Here is a 5,340-nt window from a genome sequence, read left to right as displayed (position 1 = left end):
ACTCGCCTGTGGAGGCGCCCCATGTCTACTGAGTAACACTGCAATGTTATCGCACGGGGCACGTCATTTGTGTGGGCGGTCTGTCGTTCGGAGAAACCTCTGTAAGCTTTTTAGATGAGAGAGCACAACAATTAGTGGTTCATTTCTATCAGCAAATGATAATTAATTGAAACCCTCAGCTGCCGACAGGTGTTGTTGATATACCTCGAAGGGGACAGCTGAAAATGTGTGCCGACCGGGACTCGAACCCGGGATCTCCTGCTTACAAGGCAGACGCTCTATCCATCTTAGCCACCGAGGACACAGATAAATAGTGCAGGGACTGATCCCTTGCACTCTTCCCGTGCTCTTACGGAAATTGTCACCTTAGTGTGCGCGAGTAATGAGTGGATGGGCAAATGTCTATTAGGTACATTACGTATGTAGATTGTGGACAGTTTGGAATGTGGGTCTCAGGGGAAGCGTGCAAGGGTTAAGTCCCTGCAGTCGTACTATTCATCTGTGTCCTCGATGGCTCAGATGGATAGAGCGTCTGCCATGTAAGCAGGAGATCCCGCGTTCGAGTCACGGTCGGGGCACTCATTTTCAGCTGTCCCCATCGAGGTATATCAACAACACCTGTCGGCAGCTGAGGGTTTCAATTAATTATCATTTATTCTAGAGAATCTGCACGGTCATCAGTGGTATCTGGTCTTTCGAGAACATTTACTATCTTCATATACCTTTCTATAAGGTTTTATTAGGCAAATCTAGACTATGGCTAGCGCTTAGCAGTCATCAGTGCTAAAAAGTACAAGAAGCACATGATCAGGCGATAGTATATTGAGTTACACCTCGTGCCATATCCTATATGGCTTATACATTAGATTACATTCCACTATTTCATGGTATCAGTGCATGTCCTAGTACGTCAGTCCCCTGCTGTTCGGGCTTCTGTCACAGTTCATTCAACACCACTGTATAATGAAGGTACGCTTTGCGGAGAACATATCAGTTGGTTGTACGGCGTCCTCTGTATGAACTACGTATTCATATTCGCCAATTGGTGAGTAAAGGGCGAGTTCGCTGAACTCAGCACGCAATGTATTCTTTCCCGAGCGTGGATAATTCTGTCAAAGACGCACGCCGCCCTCTGCCGCCGTGAATGTGACGGCCGGCGGCCTCTCACTGGACTGCTACCTCCCAGCTCGCGTCCAAATCCAAAACATATCTGCAAACCTCATGTAGTGACATCATATTACGTTGTTGATGGTTGCAGGATAGCCTTCCATCCTGAACCTTTTTAGGTTGGTTCAAATGGCTCTGAGCACTATGGGACTCAACTGCTGAGGTCATTAGTCCCCTAGAACTTAGAACTAGTTAAACCTAACTAACCCAAGGACATCACAAACATCCATGCCCGAGGCAGGATTCGAACCTGCGACCGTAGCGGTCTTGCGGTTCCAGACTGTAGCGCCTTTAACCGCACGGCCACTTCGGCCGGCGAACCTTTTTAGGAAGCCAGGACAAAGAATGACGGCCTAGACTGGCTGGTAGCGCCATTTGAGGTCCCCTTGTCAGTGAGTGTGCGCACAAAAATCTTGGTCTTGACCTGTGCAGACAGTACATTAGGAGAGGCGACAACAGCAGTCGATGTGTCTCTGTTGTGAACGGCCATCCTACGATAGGGCAGGACACTTCGACAGCCGAAGCCAAGTTGTGACATACAGCTCCTGAGTCGGCAGAAGATTGTACAAACGGGTTAGGTAAGTACGACCACTAATTCGTCAAAAATAGACTTTCAAAGTGAAGTCTTTCTCACTATAGCACCGAAGAAGAAATAGTCGCATCAACACTGGATCAACCAAAGCGAAGTCAGAAGGAAATCTCACAAAAAAAACGTAGCATGATGGACAAAGTTGCTTACTACGATGGGGACAATGTGAACCAAAGCACATAGGTCGCGTAGAAATTATCTGTCAGTACTCTGACAACCTGTCAGTCAATATCCATGTAATCTACACCTACATAGATACTCTGCAAATCACATTTAAATGCCTTTACACTAAACCTCAGTTATTCCACTCTCGAATAGCGCACGGCATAAAAGGAACACCTATATCTTTCCGTGCGAGCTCCAATTTCCCTTATTTTATTATGATGATCGTTACTCCCTACGGATGTTGGCATCAACAAAATATTTTCGCATTCGGAGAGAAATTTGGTGATTGAAATTAGGTGAGATGACCCCGCCGCAATGAAAAAGTCTGTGTTTTAATGATTTCCACCCCAAATCCTGTATCAGGTCTGTGACACTCTCTCACCTACTTCTCGATAGTACAAAACGTGGTGCCATTCATTGAACTTTCTCGATGTTCTCTGTTAATCATATCTGGTAAAGATCCCACAGCACGCAGCAGTAATCCAAAGGAGAACGGACAAGCGTAGTTTAGGCAGTTTCTTTATTAGTTCTGTTGTATCTTCAAAGTGTACTGCCAATAAAATGTAATCTTCGGTTCGCCTTTCCCACAACATATTCTATGTGTTCTTTCCAATCTGAGTCGTTCATAATTGTAATTCTTAGGTATTTAGTTGAATTTACGGCCTTTAAATTTATCGTGTAATCGAAGTTCAACGAATTCTTTTTAGCGCTCATGTAAACGACCTCATACTTTTAATTATTTTGCTTCAGTTGACAATTTTCACACCATATAGAAATCTTTTCTAAATCTTTTTGCGATTTGTTTTGATCTTCTGATGAGTTTACTGGAAGATAAACGACACGTATCTGAAAACAAGACGGCTGTTCAGATTGTCTCCTAAATCGTTTATAAAGATAAGAAACAACGAGGAGCCTATAAAATTACTTTTGGGAGTGCCAGAAATCACTTCTGTTGTACTCGATGACTTTCCGTCGATTACTACGAATTGTGACCTCTGACAGGAAATCAGGAATCCAGTCGCATAACTCAGACGATATTCCATAAGCAGGCAATCCCCCCCTCCCCCATGAACCATGGACCTTGCCGTTGGTGGGGAGGCTTGCGTGCCTCAGCGATACAGATAGCCGTCCCGTAGGTGCAACCATAACGGGGGGGGGGGGGGGGTATCTGCTGAGAGGCCAGACAAACATGTGGCTCCTGAAGAGGGGCAGCAGCCTTTTCAGTAGTTGCAGGGCAACAGTCCGGATGATTGACTGACCAGGCCTTGTAACATTAACCAAAACGGCCTTGCTGTGCTAGTACTGCGAACGGCTGAAAGCAAGGGGAAACTACAACCGTAATTTTTCCCGAGGGCATGCAGCTTTACTGTATGCTTAAATGATAATGGCGTCCTCTTGGGTAAAATATTCTTGAGGTGAAACAGTCCCCCATTCAGGTCTCTGGGCGGGGTCTACTCAGGAGGACATCGTTGTCAGGAGAATGAATACTGGCGTTCTACGGATCGGAGCGTAGAATGTCAGATCTCTTAATGGGGCAGGTAGGTTAGAAAATTTAAAAAAGGAAATGGATAGGTTAAAGTTTGATATGGTGCGAATTAGTGAAGTTCGGCGGCAGGAGAAACAAGAATTCTGGTCAGTTGAGTACAGGGTTATAAACACAAAATCAAATAGGGGTAATACAGGAGTAGGTTTAATAATGAATAAAAAAATAGGAGCGTGGATAAGCTACTACGAACAGCATAGTGTACGCATTATTGTAGGCAAGATAGACACGCCTACTACAGTAGAACAAGTTTATATGCCAACTAGCTCCGCAGATGATGAAGAGATCGAAGAAAAGTATGATGCGAAAAAAGAAATTCTTCAGATACTTAAGGCAGATGAAAATTTAATAGTTCTGCGGGACCGGGATTCGATAATAGGGAAAGGAAGAGAGGGAGAAGTAGTAGTTGAATATGGACTGGGGGTAAGGAATGAAAGAGGAATCGGTCTGGTAGAATTTTGCGCAGAGCATAACTTAATCATAGCTAACACCTGGTTTAAGAATCATGAAAGAAGGTTATATGTAGAAGAGGCCTGGAGACAATGGAAGATTTCAGATAGATCATATAATGGTACAACAATGATTTAGGAACAGGATTTTAAATTGTAAGACATTTCGAGAGGCAGATGTGGGCTCTTAACCACAATTTATTGGTTATGAACTGTAGATTAAAACTGAAGAAACTGCAAAAAGGTAGGAATTTAAGGAGATGGGACCTGGATAAACTTACAGAACCATAGATTTTAGAGAGTTTCAGGGAGAGCATTAGGGAACGATTGACAGGAACGGGGGAAAGAAATACAGTCGAAGAAGAATGGGTTGCTTTGAGGGACGAAATATTGAAGGCAGCAGAGGATCAAGTAGGTAAAAATACGAGGGCTAGTAGAAATCTTTGAGTAACAGAAGATATATTGAATTTAAATGATGAAAGGAGACAATATAAAAATGCAGTTAATGAAGCAGGCAAAAAGGAATACAAACGTCTCAAAAATGAGATCGACAGGAAGTGCAAAATGGCTAGGCAGGGATGGGTAGAGGACATGTAAGGATGTAGAGGCATATCTCACTAGAGGTAAAATAGATGTTGCCTACAGGAAAATTAAAGAGACTTTTGGAGAAAAGAGAACCACTTATATGAGTATCAAGAGCTCAGATGGGAACCCAGTTCTAAGCAAAGAAGGGAAAGCAGAAAGGTGGAAGGAGTATGTAGAGGGTCCTTACAAGGGCGATGTTCTTGAGGGCAAAATTATTGACGTAGATGAAGATGAGATGGTAGATATGATACTGCGTGAAGCATTTGACAGAGCACTGAAAGACCTTAGTCAAAAAAAGGCCCCAAGAATAGTCAACATTCCATTAGAGCTACTGATAGCCTTGGGAGAGCCAGCCATGACAAAACTCTACCACCTGATTAGTAAGATGTATGAGACTGGCGAAATACCCTCAGATTTCAAGGAGAATATAATAATTCCAATACCAAAGAAAGGAGGTGTCGACAGGTGTGAAATTTGCCGAAGTATCAGTTCAATATGCCATAGCTGCAAAATACTAACACGAATTCTTTACTCGTAGAAGCCGAACCTGGGAAAGTTCAGTTTGGATTCCGCAGAAATGTTGGAACACGCTAGGCAGTTCTGATCTAGGTTAGTTTAAGAAAAGGCAAACCCACGTTTTTAGCATTTGTAGACTTGGAGAAAGGCTTTGACAATGTTGATTGGCATACTCTCTTTCAAATTCTGAAGGTGGCAGGGGTAAAATACAGGGAGCGAAAGGCTATTTACAACTTGTACAGAAACCAGATGGTAGTTATAAGAGTAGAGGGGCATGAAAGGGAAGCAGTGGTTGAGAAGGAAGTGAGACAGGGTTTTAGTCTATC

The 5,340-nt window shown here is 43.4% G+C and overlaps 1 non-coding gene across 1 annotated transcript; it reads right to left on the bottom strand.

Moving 5' to 3' along the window:
• Positions 1-227: 227 nt before the first annotated feature.
• Trnat-ugu lies at positions 228-304 on the bottom strand. The gene has a single exon. It is a non-coding gene; the product is annotated as a tRNA-Thr (tRNA).
• Positions 305-5,340: the final 5,036 nt, after the last annotated feature.

Source organism: Schistocerca americana, chromosome 5 (genome assembly GCF_021461395.2).
Source record: "Schistocerca americana isolate TAMUIC-IGC-003095 chromosome 5, iqSchAmer2.1, whole genome shotgun sequence".
NCBI classification, from domain to species: Eukaryota; Metazoa; Arthropoda; class Insecta; order Orthoptera; family Acrididae; genus Schistocerca; species Schistocerca americana.
Note: the sequence above shows the minus strand (reverse complement) of the source record. Positions and strands in the feature narration are given on the sequence as shown.